We start from the raw sequence: 21,799 nt of genomic DNA, 5'->3' as shown, positions 1-21,799 counted from the left end.
CCTCGTCGTGCGCAGCTGGCAGAGGAGGAGACTGGAGGGATAGAAGGCGGCAGGGAGGGGCACCAGGAACCCCTGGTGTTTTCAAGCAACACTGTCCTCTGTATCACCACAAGAAAGAGTGTTGATTTTCCTCAATTCTGGGAATGGTGTTTTTTCTTCACTAAGTTCACACGTCTGATTGGTGAGCCACGTTCCATCCGAGTCAGCATGGAACGGAACCTTGGGTTATTTCATGTTGGATGATATAATTCATGTTGACAAGGCAGACCTCTGGGGAGTGAAGGGAAGTAGTTCCTAAGTAAACTTCCATGTTCTCTTACGAGGTGGGAAAATGGAAAGGGAAAATAAGAAGTGGGGATTGCTCAGGACAGACAGCCTCCCCCTCTGAAACCCTGCTGTGACTTGCAGTGCTGCACAGATTCCAGACCTGTGTGTGTCTTCAAAACCAACAGCAGCATGTTAAAGAGATAAAAAAAATATATATATATATATGAAATATGTGAACCCATAGCAGTAATATTCTAAGTGAAAACAGATTTCTTCCACTTAAAAGAAATGTCAACTCCTTGTCTTGGGGTATGGGGGTTGCCCACATGTGTTCCAGCTGAACACAAACACCAAAGGCCAATGTAATTTATAGCAGATTCGAGTTCTGTCCTTAGCTTGCTTTATATCCATCACAGTCATCACCATCAAGGACTATGGATGCCAAGTACACTATGGTTTTAACTGAGCAGGGACAGGAACGAATCTTCCTCCTTTTGGGCTGTTTGACGGCTCAGAGGGTGAAATGCAAGCATGGCAATCAGGGATTATAGTGGAACCATGCTTCTCTTGTTGTGTAAGCCTGGTCTCCCAGGTAACCTTAGCCTGGGAGACCCATCAAAAGGGCATGGGCAAACACTTAAACATGTAATGAATTAGAATGTTTTATGATGATAGTGGAACTATAGTTTTTATGTGTATTTATCCTTTAGAGATACATACTGAAATATTTACAGATGAAAAGTTACAGTGATGCAGAAGAGGAAAGTGTTGGGAGAGAAAAGCAATGGAAAAAGATCGGCAATGAGTTGAGAATTGTTGAAACTGGGTGGTAGTTGCATAGATTGTTCTATTTGCATATGTGTTTGAAATCTTCCATAATAAGAAGGAAAAAAGGTCATGAAACTAGTTTATGCTTAAGGATCCCTCCAGAAGGCTCTTTGGAAGCACAACCTGGCTGGTCCCAGAGTGTCTGTTGCCTTCTCTTTGGGTGAATTTTTATCCCCAAGGCCACCTCCTTTTGGTAAGTCTGGAGGTTCTAGAATTTAATTAGAGGAACCTAAGCCTCTAGGTTTAAGAGTAATTTAAAGAATAACCCAAAACCTATGCTAAAACAGTTAACTCTTAAGTGAATGATTTATCTCACAGAGGTAGTGTGCTCCAATTTACAAAACATTCACGTGGAACTCTAGCCTCTCCCATTTTATACAAAGACAGATCATTACTACTATCGCAAGGGAGTTCCCATAGACGTTGACCGGATTCTGGAGGACCCTGAATAATAATTCCATTATTGGGGAAGTAAATTTCATTTTCTTTTCATATTTGGAGGTACAGTTTCTGACCACACCACTGGTCTCTTTCATAAAGACACATGTGCCGTGAACACTGACAGATTCTAGGATATAATCTGATTGACTGACGGATTGGGTGGTAATATATGCTGCAGTTGCAACTGTCAGCTCTGTTTTATTTGCCCCTTCACCATACAGCACGTGGGATGGATCAGGCTTGTGGAGCTGGTCCCTTGCGTGGAGTAAACTCCACACTGTAGCTGTGCTTTCATCTTCTCTCCTGAAGGTCACTTGATACTGATTGTGAGAGGGAGCTCATGGCTACTGTTCTAGCCCTGATGTTTTAATTCATTCTGCCCAACTTATCTTTTGTTGTATCTACTAAGTGAGTAAGAATATGCTCAGTACTAGGGGGATAGATCATAACTCTTAGTGAGAACTAATCTTAGAAAGAAGGAATCAGTGTAGATTTGCTGAAGGTCTGGTTGATGCTCCAAAGCCTGGAGGAGACTGGGAGTTCTCTCAGTTATAGAAACAGCCCAGAGCTCTTCTCAGCTTGGTGTGCAGAAAGATAGCTGTCTTTAGGATTCAGAATTGACATGACAGCCTACAAAGTGTTGAATCCTCTCTTGCATACACAGAGCTACCGTGAATTTTAATAACTTCATGTTCTCCATTCACTGAAAAATATATTTATTGAATATATATAGATTCCAGATAATAAAGTCTGCTAGACTTTGGCTTTGACTGTGGTTTTTAAAACCAGAAGAACCCAGTAGCTATTAAATCCTTAAAGTAATACAAAATGTGCGTATTCTCAGAGTAAAGAACCTTTAGTGTCTGGAAGGAGGAGACTGTTCAATTTAGCACACCTGTACTTGAGGACTGATCTCCTGTTGCTGCTTTGAGTCTGCAATTCAGGGTAACATCATGTGGATTTTTGAACCAAAATGAATACAACAACAGATAGTCCATCATGATAATAGAAAGAGGCTGGAGCTTGCAGATCCCGTCCACATCAAGGATTTTGCTTTCATTGAGCTCTGCATCCCTGTGGATTGTTGTCATATGGAAATGATTGGGGTGAAAAGAGCCAAGATGTTTCTAAAAATCAATGAGAGCAGTTTGCAAGCCTGAGTCAAGAAACAAGCTGGATATGCCACAAAGGAAATGCATTTTCTCAATAACATTTTTTTGGAGGAGGCTTTGGATAACTTGCCTTTGAGTAACATTTGTTTATGGAGTGTCTAGTAATCACTTCCATTGTAGCTGGACCAGGAGGGGCTGTGTTTTCATCGCTGACCTAATTCCTGTGATTCAGTGTGCTGTAAGAGCTCCATTTTTATCACCCTTCTATGACTGACATATATTTCCACTTTGTACTGTTTATCAGATAACTTACTACAAGCTGGAAAGTGCATTCGCTAAACACCTGGCTAGCCTCAAGCTCTTTACATTTGACAAAACAGGAGGCAGAAATTATAAAGACTTTTCCATTTTAGACTGAATTATGGAATTTTGTAATTAAGATTTGCTTGAAAACCCATGGTTGAATAAAGAGGTAAAAATACCCTTGATACTTTACTGCTAGGGGAGAAGTTTATCCAGCAAAAGAAAAAAACATAAATTTCAAATGACAAGTTGTCTCAAGGATATGCCTCTACCATAAGATGCTTTTTAATCTTTTTATAGTCTACTTGATATCTCTTGCACTTATTGTCAGTTTTGTCTGCTAATGGATTCATTGCAAGTAGGTCTACCATAAATGGAATCCATAATAGCTTTTCTTGTGTAAGCATTTTTCATTCTTATACATGTGAGGTATTTTCACACATGTTGGATGTGCTATTTATTGATAGGAGAGAAAAATGTATCAATGGGGATTGCTCATGTATTTTTCTTTGGATAGCACCAGAATTCTAATATAAAACTGGTGTGTGTGTGTAGGCAGAATGCTCTAGTTCCATTGAGCCCCTTGCAGCAATCACCTGTTTGATCCAGTTGGCATATTTTGTGTGTATGTGTGCGCGCACTTTAGTTCTATTTTTAAAAATCTTTTGTTCTTTTTCAAGTTTATTTATTTTAAATTGAAAGATAATTGCTTCACAATAATGTGTTTGTTTCTGCCATACATCAACATAAATCAGGCATAGGTATACATATGTCCCCTCCTTGTTCACCTCCCTTCCACCTCCCATGCCCAGTTGGTATTTTTGGTGGCCATTTCCTCTCACTCTTCTCTATTGACTTTGCTTTTACATCCACAAGTTGCTTTCTCTGTCTAGCTTGAAAGCAACAGAGTGGCTTGTCCCAAATCACTGGGTTTACAGGGCTGAAAATCACAATTTACAATAGCTTGCTTGCTACTCGAATTTGAACGTGAAGATTGGAAGGGAAGGTCTGGCATCACACTCTCTGAAAAGATTTTCACTGTTGCTCCAGGTGTTCTGAAAGGGGAAGTAAGTGGTCTTCTCTCATGTTTAATGCTGGAGGGAGAAAGACGTCATCTTAATTATATGGGAAAATAATGTAATCCTTTTCTGTAAGGCCCTTTCAATAAAGTGTAGGGTGCTGTTCAGTGGCTCTGAGAACAGGAATTGCTGGTGAATTATTTATTGTTCCATTTCTGGTACTATTTGATTTCGATGTTTTTGGTTAAAAAAATTCACTTCATTGTGACTTAATCTTTTGAGAAAATGAGGTCAGTGGTGTTATTTCTATCTCTTGCATAGATTATTCTGTGGTAAGATTTGGAATGAAAATGTGTGAATCCTAAAGGGATCTTCTCAAACCCAGGTACCTGAACCCCCAGTGATGTTCCGGGGCCTCTAAGAAGCTGTTGAGTATATGGCACATCTTCCTGGGTCATCGGTTTTTCTTGAAGCCTTAGGGGTAGGAAAAGACCAACTTTTTTTTTTTTTTTTTTAAATATGGAACGCTTCACGAATTTGCGTGTCATCCTTGCGCAGGGGCCATGCTAATCTTCTCTGTATCGTTCCAACTTTAGTATATGTGCTGCCAAAGCGAGCACAAGACCAACTTTTTAAGAACACAAAGAGATGTACTATGGAATACAATATGAAACTTGGATGAATTTTTAAGATAGAAAGTGAACTTGTAAGTAATTTCTTGCTAGATTTAGATTGTTTGAGGTTATGTCCCCACTTGGGCACTAATTCATCTTGTCCATTGCCATTAGATGTACTACAGAGAAAAGTTTCTTTCTTTTCTGCCCCTCAAAGAGCAAGCAGCTTTATGTGTTTGTTTGTTTTTTAATCAGTTTTAGGGTTATTCTATTGGGTTGGCCAATAAGTTCATTTGGAGTTGTCCACGAGATCATCTGGAAAACTCTGAGTGAACTTTTTGGTCCACCTGATATTTGCTACTTCACTGCTTTCTGCTTTTAATCTTATTATTTCCATCTCTACTTTCTTTTGGTTTACTTTGTTGTTGAAGTTTGGAATTTAATGCATTTATTTTTATTAAATGTAAAATTCAGGCTATGAATTTTCCACTCATGACTGCATTAATTGTATTTTATAGATTCTGATATGAAGTGTTTTATTAACATTTTATTTTAGAAATTCTGCAGCTTTGGTTTATATTTCCCCTTTTACCTGAGAATTATTTAATATAGATTTTTAAAATTTCTAATGGAAGAGCCTTTTGGTTTTATTATTTTGTTATTTATTTCTGGTTATATTGCATTATGATCAGATAATATTTTTATTACTTCTATCTTATGAAACTTATTGAACTTTTCTTTGTGGTTTAAGGTACAATCAACTTTCATGAATTGCATGTGAGGAGGTGTATTCTCTGTTTTTTGGATGCAAAGTATGATATGTATCCAGAAGATTTATTTTTCTATAATATTATTTTGGTAAAAAATATAAAACATAAAATCTTCCATTTTAACTATTTTTAAATGTATAATTCAGTGGCATTAATTATATTCACAATATTGTACAACTATCACTACTATTATTTTCCAAAACTTTATCATCACCTCAAACAGAAACTCTGTACCCATTAAGTAATAACTCTCCATCCCCCGGCTCCTAAAAACCTCTGCTTTATCTCTGTGAATTTGCCTAATCTAGATATTTATATAAATGAAATCATTCAATATTTGTCCCTTTTAGTGTCTGGTTTCTTTCACTTAGTATAATGTTTTCAGGGTCTATCAAGTTGTAGCATATATCAGAATTTCATTCCTTTTTATTGCTGAAAAATATTCTTTTATATGTTTATACCACAATTTGTTTATCCATTCATCCGTTCATGGGCACTTAGCTATTTCCACATTTTGGCTATTGGAAATAATGCTACAGTGAACACTGCTGCATAAGTATCTGAGTCCCTGTTTTCTCTTCTTTTGAATATATTCCCAGGGATGGAATTGCTGAGTCATATCGTAATTCCATTTAGCTTCTTGAGGAATTGCCCAAGTGTTTTCTACAGAGGCTGCATCATTTCAAATTCCCACCAGTAAAGAAGGAGTATTCCAATTTCTCTACATCTTCACCAGCATATTATTTTTCATTTTTGTTTGTTTGTTTAAAGTCTTAACATTACAGTTAATGTAAAGTGATATATCATTGTGGTTTTGATTTGCATTTCTCTAACGACCAATGATGTTGAACATCTCTTCATGTGCTTCTTGTTGAAAAATGTCTATTTAAATCTTTTGCTCAATTTTAATTGTCATTTTGTTGTTGAGTTGTAGGAATTCTTTATATTATCTGAGTATTATCAGACACATGATTTACAACTATTTTCTCTCAGTGTGTGTATTGTCTTTTCCCTTTTTTGATAGTGCTTATGATGCAAAAGCTTTTAATTTTGGTGAAGTACAGTGTATTTTTCTTTTGTTGCTCCTGCCTTTTGTGTTATAGTTCAGAATCTATTGCCAAATCCTAGGACATGAAGATTTATGCTTATGTTTTCTAAGTTTTGTGGTTTTAGCTCTTCTATTTAGGTTGTTTATCCATTTTGAGTTAGTTTTTGTCTATAGTGTGAAGTAGAGGTCTAAATACGCTATTTGCATGTAGATATCATTTTTCCAGCATACCAGAGATTTATCTTATTGATTAATTTATCATATTGTTTAGGTTTCCTGTGACCTTACTTAATTTTTTGTCTTCTTGAATTGTTGAATTGTCTTGGACCAAGAGTGATAGGTTCAAGCAGTGCCAGTGTTATGCTAAGTTATATTGGAGCCCGAGGCAAGTAAAAAAAATCAGTAATGCTGCTCCTATCTTTATTTTAAAATTTCACATTTTATTTATTAAGATTATATGCATTAATTTTTATTTTTTAATACATTGCATTAAAATATTATTTATTTTGGTTCTGAGTTTTAGGCACTCCTTTAAATTGTGCATCCAAGGAAAGTGCCTCACTCACTTCACCCTAGTCCCAGCCTTGAGTTAAAGGCTCCTGTTTTTAGCGTGTTTCTATTTCTCTTTGCAGCTCATGCAGTTGTTTTTCAAAAGTGGTTGCCATGTATTTGTGCAAAAAAATTCATAAACATTATATTTTTGTTATTATGAATTGTGGCTTTTAGTATTACAGTGTCATTTGTCTTGTTTCATGTTTCTTGACCCTCATTCTACCTTGTCTGATATCAGAATCACAAATTGTAAGAGAAAACGAGATTCTAACAAGTCCTCAGTTTACCAGTGATGAAACAGAGGCTCAAAGACTTTGGAAGAAGTTGAAATAATTGTGTCTATTAAATTTAAAATGTTGATTGCTTTACTTCTAAGCACTGACACAGTAACAGCCTCAGTATACTTCATTATGGAAATGGTGTCATTTCTGAACTTGTATAAATCAAAATTGCAGTAAAGCACCTCCTATGCGTAAGCACCACATGGGTCACAAACCCAGCCAAGGTTTTAGGATGGGTAGAATGTGGTACCCTGTTAGGGAGCTGAAACTCACACCAGTATGGAGGATGTGAACTGGAGGAAGGCCAATCAGTTGATGTGGATGATTCACTCTACTCAAATAGTTAGAAGTTTTGGTTGTAGCAGCGGAATCCTGGGCTTCCTTTTTGAGTTACTACAAGTTGTATGAGAGAAGGGAGTCTTTTTGCTGCACATTACAGAGTAGAGTCTCTTGTCTTTCCCTTTTGTACTTCTTGCCATAACCTTACAGCCTCTACATTAATTAGACTGGCTTCATTCAAGCAGTTCTGCAGCATTCGAGACTGCCTTCTTACTTTTCTTCTAAGTGGTTCTTGTGTCTGTGTCTTGACCATTCAGGGAGGTAAATCTGAAGACGAAGGGAAATAAAATATGGCTCAGTTTTGGCCTTACCAGCCCCTTCCAAATGCATTCATGTTTCTCTCTGCATGTCTTGTTATGTGAATGGAAAAAGAAAAAAAAGCATGCTTTGGTCCATCAGGTTTTTTTTTCCCCTTTGTCTCCTTCTGAGGTGCTCAAAGGCATCAGTAACAGAGCAGGAAAGCCCTGGCTGAACAAAACTTGGTATTTTCCTTTGATACCTTCCATTGGGAGGCTTCATACAATGCACTTTGTCAGTAAGCCCCTGCTTCAGGCAAACATTGAGAAAACTATTGAGGAGGCTTCAATGGAAAGGATCTGATCTGCCCTAGAAACTGCCCTAGTTCTCTATCAGGGGAGCCACCAGCCCTGGAAGAGAAGATTGCCCCACCCCCTAATAGTCTTTTTTCCTTTCTCCTTTTTAATCTCCTTTCTATTGTAAGAATTGTGGGAACTCTCTTTAAATGAAAATAACTCTCAAGCTGGGCTTTGTTTTCCAACATGGATAAATGCCTAGATATCTCCTATCTACTCTGTAAATCTTGAGTCTCAACTTCAGATTATAACAAACTTATCTGGGACAAATGCTTGAGTTAAGGTGAAATAAGCACTGGATGTTGTGAGTGTGATTATCTAAAGCACCTGAATATTAAAAACTTGTTCATCAACCTCCTGCTAGGGAACCTCTACTCCCTCCTCATGGTCTGTCTGTATGTCTGCTTGAAGCTGGCTCCATTACTGTATTAATAGCAACCTGCTCCAGTATTCTTGCCTGGAAGATCCCATGCACAGAGGAGCCTGGCAGGCTATAGTCCATGGGGTCCCAAGGAGTCGAGCACAAGTGAGCACACACACACATCCAGTCTCTTGCCTCTACCCGCTGTTTGATTTTAGGTGTTTCTAAACCCCCAAAGCATCAATTACTTTTTAAAAACTGTGCTGTGTCACTTTCTATTTTCAATTGCAGTTTAAAGTATAAAGCAAATACTTGAGGTAGTGATGTCAAGCGAAATAAAATATCTTTTTAACGCCTTTCCCCAGTTATTGTGGTGAACCCAATTGCATACAAATGGAAGAATATTCCAGGAGTGAGAGAGCATGAACACTGCCCAGAGCACTTGTTCACGGTGTCTGCAGTTCTGTTCTGGCTGGACCCCAGGGGCTCAGTAGAGGTCTTGCAGCTCTTCCTTGGGGCCCTTGGAAAACATGGCTGCCCAGGCCAGGAAGGAGTATGATCACTCAGGAGCGTGACCATCGCTTAATCTCTTCCCGACTATAAAAATGAAGGTCCTTTCTAGGTCTCAGTTTCTATAATTATCTGAAAATTTGTGTTTTCTTCCAATTATAAAACAGGGCTATTGAAAAATACATCAGGTTATAAGGAAATAAGACACCCATGATCACAGGAACAGAGATAATCACTAGTGACTTTTTGGGTATTTCTTTCAATCTTTCGCCAGTGCGTAAGTTATTTTGCTGAATTGGATTCATGCCTGTATGCAGTCTCCTGTTTGCTCCACTAACATTATCTCTTGAACATTTGTCCATTTAATATAATTTGAAAAATATGAAAATATATATGAAGACTGAAGATTATTATATTATGTTGATAATATTTTATTTAATGAATATGCTATTGTTACATGTTCAGGGGTTTTGTTATGATAGATGATGCCATAGTGAATAGCTTTGCACACAAATCTTTATGCATGTCTTCTGTTATTTCCTTAGTATATCCTAGCAGGAGAATCACTGGGTCAAAGTGTGTCCAGATTTTTAAGGCCCTTGATAAATAATGCCAGATTAACCACCAGCAGTATATAAGTGCCCTATTTCGTGAAACTACACCAGTATTGAATAGTACTTTTGCCAATTTGGTAGCTTAAAGTGATATCTCATTTTAAATTTTGTTCATTTTATTGTTTATTTAGTTGAATGTTTTTCATGTTTTCATCAGCTATTTAAATTCTGCTAGAATTGTTGTATCTTTCATATTCATCCTTCTATTAGAGTATCTGAATTTTTCTTAGTGATTTTTAAATTTTTAATGAAGCTGCAATAGCTGGTATCCTTTTATAAGGATACCAGCTGTTTTCATTTTCCAACCTTTGTACTTTGAATAGAGCTATCCATACAAGAGGTTACATAAATGTTTTTTAATGAGAGAATGATTCATTATCTAAATATGTTGTTGTTGTACAATGTTGGTTAGTAAAGCTAAAATGAGAATTTTTAGTCTATTAGGAGTTGTCATGAGAAACTTATTATTTTATAATAAATTGTCCCAGAAAAGAAAGATTGAAAAAAAGAAGTAAACGATATTCATATACGTGACCTCATGCTCGCAGAACATCAGAGAGAACAAATGCTACAAATCAAGACAAAAGTACAGGCAGCATTTGTTTCAACAATATTTTATGCATGCAAAATATTAATAGAATGATATAAGAAAGACTTTTATCAAATAGGATTTTATCATTTTTTCTTTATTTTTTTAAAGAAATAAAATATCACAGAATAGTTGAAGCCCCCTGTATTTCCCCCTTCTATTGCATTCCTTTTCTTCTCCAGGGGCAGCTGTTATTCTGAATATGGTACTTTTAATTTGAGTACATGCTTTATACTTTTATGGCACAGGCATATATCTGTAAGCAATATGGAATATTGCTTTACATTTTAACCCTTTTATAAATGGATTATACTGTAAGTTTCATACTGCAACCTTTATTTCCTCATTCAGTATTATGTTTTGGAGATTCAGACATTTTAATAGTGTTCTATTATATGGAAATTTCACAGCATATTTGTCCGCTCTCCCATTGATGATCATTCCAGAATTTTGCTCTTGCAGATGTTGCTGCAATGAATGTTGTTGATTGTGCCATTTGCGAGTTTTTCTAGGGTAGCATTGGAAATGCTGAGTCATAAATAGGTCCATCTCCTTCTTTTCTAGAAAATGCCAAATTATTTTTCATGTTTAAAGGTATCACATAGATACCAGAGTCTCCCCCCCATGGACACTTATATAAAGAACAGTAGTAAATATTTTTTGAGTGCTTGCTGTGGGCTAGGAAATGTTCTAGGGACTTTTACATGATTCAGTATATTTTGTCCTGACCTCATTTTCACACGTGAGGAAACTAAGATACAAAGATCTTGACTAAGGTCATACAGGGAGTGACAGAGCCCCTTCAAACCACAAAAGTGTAGTTTACAAGACCTATCTCTTAACACTAGGCTATGCTCCAGGTTATAGAAAGACACTGCCCGGGCCACATTTATAGTGGTACAAAAACACCAGCCATTTAGCTGATGGGAGACCTCTGAAGAAGGGAGCAGCCTTACTAGAGTATTACTGTCTACTGAGTAGGAGGAAGAAGCAGAAAGTTGCTTAATTTGTGCAAGATCCAAGGATCAATGACTAGACCTTCTGCTCTGGTGCAGCGTGCCACCATGTTGTGTCTGTTTAGTGTCTCTCTCCCCACCTGTGTGTCCCTAAAGGCATCAAACTCCATCTCCACGTGCTTTCAATTTCTTTCAGTCTGGGGTAGATTGCTTGTAATAGAAAGGTCAAATAATTTTTTTAGGAGTAGTAATGGATATAATCTCATACATGGAAATTTTAATTGCAGTGCTTTAATCCCATTCTAAGTGCCAAACTTTTAGGATTAATTTGTTGAATCTGTTGGTAACATGGTGCTCAGTCTTCTGATCAGATTCTTTGCCCGAGGGCTCTCATTTACTAATGAGTAATCGCTGCAATTTTCAGAGAAAAAGCTACCGGTACAATCACGTTTGAACATTCATCAAATATGACGCAAGCCCAGTTAGAAGAGATGTTAGCGTCCTTAGCCTGCAAATAAGGGCATGGAATTAAATCTCCCTACACTGTAATTTTCCTAGGGTTATTACTCCCATCAGTGTTTGGAATGGCTGATGCTGAAACTATTCGTGGCCTTAGAGCTCAGTTGATAGGAACATGTCATGAGTCAGGCTTACAGAGCGGCTGGCTGAAGCCTGCCTTCCATTTGCCTGTTATTACTGAAGCCCATTTTGGAAAGAGAAGGCAGAGGTGGGAGAGGAGGTGCTCCAGGAGGAGTGCGTTTCTCTTTGTACACACATCATAGACTCACAGCGCTGACAAACTAATTATAGCTTTAGGTTGAATGCTTCCTTGCTCTGCATTCTGTTTGCAAACAGCCCATTATTTCCATCCTGTGTGCTGGAAAAACACAAGACAAAGTGGGTTCATCGGTTATGTTTCTGGTTAAGTCCAGCTGTCTGCTTATCACCCCTCTTTTTTTTTTTTTGACTAAGAAAAATAGAATCTTTATTACTTGAAAAAAAGCTTTTGCTCAATTGCAATACATACACTTATTTTGATTACTTTTTAAAATTAATTAATTTATTTTAATTGGAGGCTAATTACTTTACAATATTGCGGTGGTTTTTGCCATACATTGACATGAATCAGCCATGGGTGTTCATGTGTCCCCCATCCTGAACCCCCCCTCCAACCTCCCTCCCCATCCCATCCCTCTGGGTTGTCCCAGTGCACCAGCTTTGAATGCCCTGTTTCATGCATTGAACTTGGACTGGTGATCTATTTCACATATGGTAGTATACATGTTTCAGTGCTATTCTCTCAAATCATCCCACCCTCGCTCTCTCCCAGAGTCCTAAAGTCTGTTCTTTATATCTGTGTCTCTTTTGCTGTCTTGCATATAGGGTCATCATTACCATCTTTCTAAATTCCATATATATGCATTAATATACTGTATTGGTGTTTTTCTTTCTGACTTACTTCACTCTGTATAATAGGCTCCAGTTTCATCCACCTCATTAGAACTGATTCAAATCTGTTCTTTTTAATAGCTGAGTCATATTCCATTATGTATATGTATCATAACTTTCTTATCCATTCATCTGCTGATAGACATGTCTGCCAATGGACATCTAGGTTGCTTCCATGTTCTAGCTATTGTAAACAGTGCTGCAATGAACATTGGGGTACGTGTGTCCCTTTCAATTCTGGTTTCCTCAGTATCATCCCTCTTTTTCCTTTAAAATTGACTTTCTAACGCCTCTTCCATCCCTACCTAGCTTTTTTTTTTTTTAATCTTTCTAAGCTGCCTTTAGAGCAGTGGTTGGAATTCCAGGTTTATGTCATCTTGTGTTCAGCCTTATCTGCTTTGGAATATCCTGAGAGCCAACAAAGCCACATGTCTTACACCTTCCTTAGGATGGCAGTGACACCTCCTTCACTGACTAAATGGCCCATCCTCTATATGTGAGGTGCTGCCAGTCCCTAGGAGGATGGGGTGAAATTCATACCTTGCTATGAAGGGCCTTCAGATTGACTGAGTCGATGAAAGAGTGACTGGGTACTTTGGGGTCACCTGAACTGTAAAAGAACTAAAGAAAGCAGCAAAGCCAGAAAGAGATGCGAGAGTGGGATAAAAACTGAGTGCTACAGATCTGGGGCTGGGTTCCCATGCTCTGTTACAGTGCCTAAAAGGATGAAAACCTCTGAAATGTGGATCTGTGATCAAGTTTGCAGCCTACTTTAAAGTCTAGGATTCAAGATCTCTGTTCCTCCACTCATTCTTTTTTCTGCATGTGACCTATGGTAGAATGAGAAGGTTCAGAAATGCCCTAGAATTAATTTTCTCCAGCATTGCCTTCAAAGTGTCCTTAAAGCAGAATGAGTTTACCATGTTCTCTCAGGATGATTTTTCTCTTAGATCAGGAATTAGCAAAGTATGGTCCAAGGACCAAATCCAGCCTAAAGTCTCCTGGTTTTGAAAATAAAGATGCCTTGTAACACAGCTGCCCCATGTGTTTTTGGGTTGTCTGTGACTGATTTGGCACTAATACACTGAAACTGAATTCCCTGGAGAAGGAAATGGCAACTTGCTCTAGTATTCTTGCCTGGAAATGCCATGGACAGAGGAGCCTGGTGGGCTGCAGTCCATGGGGTCACAAAGAGTCAGACACGAGTGAGCAATTGAGCACACATGCACGCACGATGCACATTGGAATCGTGTAGCTGGACGAAACCATTTAACTTAAAATATTTACCACTTAGCTCTTTGCCGAAGGAGTAGAAAGAAGCAGCCTTCAGAGAATTCCAGTGTAGGAAGGTTCTTGAAAAGTCATTTGGTAAAGGAAAGTTGTGAGAAAGAGAGGTATATATTTTGTAAAAGAGAGGCAGACAGTATGGACAGCCCGCCTTTTCTTCTAGCAGCAGGACCAGAGGCCTTGGTGTCTGTGTGGGAGCATATACACAGCTCTCAAGTGATGCCACCCATCCTAGAGTTATTTTGGCCATCATGGCTCCTATCCGTTCAACAGGCTTTTTGTGAAAACTTCTGCACTCACAACAGAAGATACAAAGACAGAGAAGGCAGAAGCGGTCCCCTGCTTCTGGGCAGTGGAGGAGGCAGAGAGCCAAACAAATCTTGAGAACAAAGTTACCAGAATCAAAGATCCCAGAAGAACTCTTATAGAGACAGGAGCAAGGTTGACAGGAAGCGAAGGAAAGAGCTCTCTCTGCCGGGAAGAGTTGGAGAAGACCCAAACCCGCAGTCCAAAGGTCTAGTCCCTTTCATTCTTATAAAAGATCCTAAATGGAAACCAAGAACCTGTCCATTCACTGAGGACATGAAGCATCCAATAGCCATCTTCCCTGTCATGGCTAAGCTGACGTTCAGGAAAATGGTTTCTCATCTCAGTTGTCCAATAACATTTGGGGACCCATTGGAAGCCTGTATTGCTTAGGCGTGATGTGCTAAAACCTGGGTTGACTCTTTGGTTCTGTTTTCTCAAAGTCAGCTCAGTTTTCACAATCTTTTAACCAATCAGATTGGTTGATAATGTGTTCAGTAAGGTCACGCTCTGGCGGATCGTGGTCAGTGGCAATACACTGGGAGAAGCTCACTGGGAGGAGGAAAGAAATTAATGTCCATCCAGTTACCACGAGCTGCTTGGTCCTTGACTAGAGCTGATGGGAGCATCCTGGGAACACTGCCCCATGGCTTTCAGGAAGCAGAGGGCTCTGGGCTCCATCTTCCACTTATATCCATGGTCTCGAATGTATTGGGCATGGGAGTGGTATTCCAAGTGGTGTACTCTTTCCAGACACGGAAGGAAATGTTAATAGAGATAGAATGCAGAAATTTATATCATTTTATTCTTGCCTCAGGAATTTGATTTTAGGTGTCTTGTGGACAGGAGATCTTAACTGGTAATAGTGGTGGAAGAATTTCACAAAACTCCATGGAATCTACCTTATTTCTCAGGAGAACCATTGAGAATGGAGTGAATTACATCAAAATCTGAGCAAATGGAATGACTTCTTCAAGACATACTGAAAGAATGCTATGACACAGGCATGCTTATGCTTTCCCCTAGATAATATTTTTTTAGTTTAATTTCCAAAATATCTTCAAGTTTTGTGATATCTTCATAAAACCTATTGGCTAGGCATATTTCACATTATGGAGTATTTCAGTCAACAAATCAAAGCCAGAAATGGACTCCTGCTTTGAAGAAGAAGGAGAAAGTGATGGTCATGGCAGTGGACCTTCAATAGCATCTTCACGTGTTTTTGCACCCACAGTGTGATAAGACCTGATATTTACTGAGGGGCTTTCACATGTCATTCTCTCTTCTAATAAGTGCTTTACAGACACCATCTTCCTTTGTGCTCACAGCATCCATACGAGGAAGCTGAGGCTCAGAGAGTGAAGTTAGTGACACCCAGTCCTTTAGGGCTGGGATTTGAACTCCAGTGGGCCTAATTTAGAGACTGCCCTCGCAGTCCTTACCCTGATGTCTCCTGTGAAAGAATCGATGTTGAATAAATTAGTGAGTCACACAGACTGAGATGAGCAGGTTCTGGGGGACACAGAGAGACAGCTCCTGCCAAAGCTTATGACCAAGTTGGGGAGATAAGGCTGGATACAAAACACACATAAGTGAAACAGGATGGATAACTGGATAGCATGTGGTATAATTTGGGTCACATAATACTGAGGACACACCCTGTGTCCTGCACCCATGTTCCCCAGTGGTGCCTTTCCCACAAGGACCCACAGCTTCTGGATGCCAGTGTAAGTCAACAGGAATGACATCTTGCTACAACTAAAGATCCCTATGCCACAACCAAGACTCAGTGCAGCCAAATAATTAAATAATGAATAAATGTTGGGTTTTTTTTTTTTTTTTTAAAGGCAGTGACATCAGCTCATATTTATTCCTTGTACTCATCCTATTGGTAAAGAATCCGCCTGCAATGCACGAGACCAGGGTTTGATACCTGGGTTGGGAAGGTCCCCTGGAGATGGGAAAGGCTACCCACTCCAGTATTCTGGCCTGGAGAATTCCATGGACTGTATAGTCCATAGTCCATGGGGTCACAAAGAGTCAGAAACGACGGAGCAACTTTCACAGAAACACAGGACTAAGTTTAAAGTAAATTTAGTTAAGTTTACCTTTAAATGAATTTAAAAGTAAGCTGGTACAAAAACTTGAATTTGGCTTTTCTTTCTGTTAAGAGGACACACTTTCTTCAGATGTTGAACTGCCTTTGATAATAAATTTAAGTTTATTTGCCTCTTAAATGATCCATTCTACATTTGCCTCAATCTGTCTGCAACGCAGGAGACCCTGGTTTGATTCCTGGGTCGGGAAGAACCCCTGGAGAAGGGATAGGCTACCCACTCCAATATTCTTGGACTTCCCTTGTGGCTCAGCTGGTAAGGAATCCACCTGCCATGCGGGAGACCTGGATTCAGTCCCTGGGTTGGGAAGATCCCCTGGAGAAGGGAAAGGCTACCCACTCCAGTATTCTGGCCTGGAGAATTCCATGGACTGTATAGCCCATGGGGTCGCAAAGAGTTGAACACGACTGAGTGACTTTCATTTACTTACAGTCATCCCATTACATACATGACCATATCTAGTCCTCACACCAATCTCATGAGGTAGGGATTATCATTCTCATTTTATAGAGGAGACCACTGAGGCTTAGAGAGGTTAAGTAACTTGCCAGATCTCACAGTTGAGTAGCAGTAAAGTCAGGATCCAAGCAGTGGTGTGGCAGACCACAAAAGCCTGAAGACTCCCATGATATGTTGTGTGCCCCGTGCATATATATGCCAGTAATGGGGTGGGTTTTATTTCTTCTTAGCTGGAATGGGCAGATGAGGGCTAGAGGGCTCAGGAAGGTAACAGTAGTGAAGTCATAGATCTGAAGGTATTTTCATTATCAGGAAGTTCATGGACTTCCTAGGACTGTACAATCAAGTGATTACAGAAATTACTCTAGATTGGCTTGTCGCAGGACCTGGGAGTCCAGCATATTCCCTGCTTGTGAGGTGCAGCTACCATTGCACCACCTCTGGGGACCAACTGTCTGGATTGTGATTTAAAGGGAGAAGAGGAGGTAGATACAGGATTGTGTTGTATGTTTTGAGTGTGAAGTGAAAGTGTTAGTTGCTTAGTCATGTCCGACTATTTGTGACCCCATGGACTGTAACCTGCCAGGCTCCTCTGTCCATGGAATTCTCCAGGCAAGAATACTTGAGTGGGTTACCGTGCCCTCCTCCAGGGGATCTTCCTGACCCAGAGGATCTTCCTGACCCACGGATCAAACCTGGGTCTCCTGCATTGCAGGCAGATTCTATACTGCCTGAGTCACTAGGGACCTCCTAAGAATACTGGAGTGGATTGCCATGCCCTCTTCCAGGGAATCTTCCCGAGCCAGGGACTGAACCCACATCTCTTACATCTCTTGCATTGGCAGGTGGGTTCTTTACCACTAGCGCCATGTGACTTTATTACAGGAAATTGGTGGTGGCTGAGTAGGATTCCATGTACACTCACCTCAGAGATGAATCCCTCTTGCTCATTTTCTACTTGGGAATATTGTGCCGTGAGGTTTGTTGCCTAAGGCTTCCTTGTAATGATTTTTGTAAATGATTCATTCCTCAATTAGTGATGTTTTATTGCTGTACCACAGAGCTTTCTTTCTTTCCTTTTTTTTTTTAAACCACAGAGCTTTCTAAATCATTACCTCCCCCTCCTCTGGAAAACATGTACAGACTCACACTTAATCACGCCATCCCTACCCTTTCTAGCCTTTCCTCAAACTTCCGCCAGTGCCTGTCTCTCTGGCACAAGTCAGATGAAAGGAGCATGTCATAGTAGGAAATAAACACAAAATGCTAAATGCATATTGAAAACAGAGTGCTGGTCTCTGCTTCCAAACATGCTATGGTTGACCCATTGCCCACAACACTGGGTTGTTTTTAAAATACTGGGAAGGGAGGGATTGATGCCTCAGGAGATGGTGGGCCAGACAGAGCCATGTGGGACCATTTCCCCCACCTGTGAGTGCACGTGCGTGCAGGTGTGTACACGTGCATGCTCAGGACAGGGTGTTTCTTTCGTGGTGCCAATATTCATAAGACAAGAGCCCGAAGCTGCGTACTAGGGAGGGCATGAGTAGTGAATCTAGAAAGTGAAATCCACAGCAGTTCACTGATCAAGGCGGGTGGCAGGAGAACAGAGGGCAGCACTGGGGTACAGAGCAATAGGATGGGACTGGCTAACTGATGGAGCCCAGCACATGTGCATGGGGCTGTCAGCCGCCCAGGCACAAGCCCACAGGTTGCCTGCAGGACCGCCTCTCTCCCTGCAGCATGCTATGGGCTGTGGACTATTGTTGTAGTTTCGCAGGAAAGACCCAAGACCTATGAGCAGCTGTTACCCCTTAGCCTAAGCTCATACTCAGATGAGAAGGGGAAGCAGCACTGATGCTCTGGCAGGAGCTCCTACATCTAGTGCTTGGGGCTTGTATGAAGGCACTCGGGGCAGAGAGATGGCATCAAAGGGTGGGAAGGAGCCACGGAGAAAATGTCTTTTGGGTTTTCTGTCTGATTACCTGGAGATGTGCTTTCTGGTTTTTTTTTTCTAATTTCAATTTCCACCAAATTTATACAGATCCGTCTAGCGTATAAATATTCATTACCCTTTAGGATCATCAGCCTCTTAAATATTCTTTGGGTCCTGGCAGAAAAGAGATGGCACAGTCTGTTGGGCTTCCCAGGTTCTTTGCCTGTGGTAAAGAACCCGCCTGCCAAAGCAGGACACGTAAGAGACATGAGTTTGATCCCTGGGTCGGGAAGATCCCCTGGAGGAGAGCATGGCAACCCACTCCAGTAATCTTGCCTGGAGAATCCTATGGACAGAGGAGCCTGGAAGGCTACAGTCCATGGGATTGTGAAGAGTCAGACACAGCTGAAGCCACTTAGCACACACACACATGCATTTTTAAAACTAAGCAGTTTTAAAGGGGGCTGTTTACGAAACTGTGGCCAGAATAGAGAAACCACAAGGGATGCTCTGTAGGCTGGGTAGCCAGCACTCCTACCACAGGCAGCCCTGAAGGCAAGGAGAGGATGCTGCTGGCACCACCTAGAGAGAGGACCCCTGACAAGAGCTGGGGCCATTAGCTGAGAGATACAGCCAGCCTTCAGTGACCTTCAATGCTGTCCTCTCCCATCTCCTTCTGAGTATTCCATCATCCTGAAACCAGAAGGTCATCTATCTGTTCATGCAGCGTGCATCAGTCCACCCCTGGCATTGAAGGAGTGGATGCTGGAGAGGGACCTAGAGGGCAAAATGGAAGACCCCCAGCTCGAGCATCTAATGAGAACAATAGGTCTGCTCCTCAGAAAAATGCCCAAACATGCAAAATGTTGCATATGTTTTAGGGGAGTTTCAGCACTCCTTTCAGCTCATCTCTGGAACTCAGGGTCAGAGTTCTTGACTGAGATTGACGGGAATAGCTTTTTTTTTTCTCAATAAAAAACCTTGTGTTCTTCCTAAAGCCTGTAAAGGCTGAATGAACAAAATGGCCTGCACTTGGTACACAGGTCAAATGAGCAGTAAGCAGACGCTTCTTTTCTTGTTTCTACATATCAAAAGAATAAATAAGCCCTTTAGAAGGAAGGATCAGGTGAATAGAATAGGAGTTCAACCCTGCATTATTTCAAGGGAGTGTTTAAAGTGACGGCAGTTTAAAGGAAAATTTGTGGCTGGGATTTACAAGTAAATAAAATCAGCCATAGGAAGGAAGGATAAGATATAAAGCAAAGTCATTTTCCTTCACTTGGTTTACTGAATGAAAACCAAATGTGTAGGCAGACAGTTGTGAGGATCATGATTTAATGCTCGATTGCCTTTTCTCGTAAATGCTTTAAAAATCCTCTGGCTCCTTAAATTATTGGCATTCACTTAAAGGGGAAGGCTTACCTAACCCTGTTTTAGCCTTGCATTCATTTAGATAATAAAGTCACTTGGGGTCTTGGGGCCAATAGCGTAATATTCTGCTTAAAATGGAGAAAGACATGGCAACCCACTCCAGTGTTCTTGCCTGGAGAATCCCAGGGATGGAGGAGCCTGGTGGGCTGCCATCTGTGGGGTCGCACAGAGTCGGACACGACTGAAGCGACTTAGCTCGCTGCTGCTTAAAATGGTAAAAATGAATGGTTTTTAAATCATTTAAAAAATTTTATGTATTTATTTTTGGCTGCACTGGGTCTTTATTGCAGAGCACGGGCTCTTCGTTGCTGCATGCGGGCTTTCTCTAGATGTGGCAAGCGGTCTTCTCTTTGCAGTGGCTTCTCTTGTTCCAGCTCAGTAGTTGTGGCACACGGGCTTTGATGCTCTGTGGCATGTGAGCGCTGACTTTGTGGATCAGGGACTGAACCTGTGTCCCCTGCATTGGCAGGCGGATTCTTAACCACTGGACCAGCAGGGAAGTCCTTAAATTTTTATTTTATATCGTAGTATTGTGGATTAATGATGTTAATGTTATGTTTTGTTAGTTTCAGGCGAACAGCAAAGTGATTCGGTTATACATGTACGTGTATCTATTCTTTTTCAAATTCCTTTCCCATTTAGGTTATTACGGAATGTTTTTATTTTTCTTTTTGGAATATAATTGCTTTACACTGTTGTGTTAGTTTCTCCTGTACAACAAAGTGAACCAGCTATATGTTCACATATATCCTCTTACTCTTGAACCTCCTTCCCACTATCCCTGCGCCCCACCCCCTCATTACAGGATATTGAGAAGAGTTCCCGGTACTTGACAGTGGGTCCTTGTTGGTTATCTATTTTAACTATAGCAGTGTGTACATATCCATCCCAGACTCCCTAACTGTCCCTTTCCCCCTTCCCTTTCCCCTCATAAGTTTGTTCTCTGAATCTGTGAGTCTGTTTCTATTTTTTTTTTTTTTGTTTCTATTTTAAAATGACTGGTTTTGTTCATAAGATGTAAGACTGGAAGTTATTAAGCTTTGGACCTAGGACAGTTGTAGTTATTTGAGAATTCACCTAGATATCAATATTCTGGACATTGCATAATAAAATAAATTCTCCTAGATACAAAATATTTATACTACCTGATGGGTGGTATGAAAGAATGAAGGAAAAAGCAGTGATCAAGCTACAGAACAAAACAAACCATTGACTAAATGAAAAGGCAACTTGCTGAATGGGAGAAAATATTTGCAAATCATATATCTGATAAGAGGTTAATACCAAAGTATATCAGGAGCTCCTACAACTCAAAAGGGAAAAAAACCTGAACAATCTACTGAAAAATGGGTAGAAGATCTGAATAAACATTTTTCCAAAGAAGACATGCAGATGACTAACAGGTGAATGAAGAGATGCTCAACATTACCAAATCTTTAGGGAAATGAAAATCAAAACTACAATGCGATATCACTTCACACCTGCTAGAAAGGCTATTACCAAAAAGGCAAAAAATACCAAGTGCTGGCAAGGACGTGGAGAAAAAGGACCCCTTGTGCACTGTTGGTGGAAATGTAAAGTGGTGTGGCCACTGTGAAAACAGGATGGAGTGTCCTG

At 40.1% G+C, this 21,799-nt stretch overlaps 1 protein-coding gene and 1 non-coding gene across 2 annotated transcripts in view; one reads left to right on the top strand and one right to left on the bottom strand.

The window, feature by feature from the left end:
* The window catches only part of KIF26B (kinesin family member 26B), a 506,912-nt gene that overhangs the window by 267,435 nt on the left and 217,678 nt on the right, over nucleotides 1-21,799 (top strand). The window lies entirely within an intron of this gene.
* LOC122708340 lies at nucleotides 4,484-4,590 on the bottom strand. The gene has a single exon (XR_006345127.1). It is a non-coding gene; the product is annotated as a U6 spliceosomal RNA (small nuclear RNA).

This window comes from Cervus elaphus, chromosome 14 (assembly GCF_910594005.1).
Source record: "Cervus elaphus chromosome 14, mCerEla1.1, whole genome shotgun sequence".
Classification (NCBI taxonomy): Eukaryota; Metazoa; Chordata; class Mammalia; order Artiodactyla; family Cervidae; genus Cervus; species Cervus elaphus.
The sequence above is the reverse complement of the archived record's forward strand: the minus strand, read 5'-3'. Positions and strand labels throughout refer to the sequence as shown.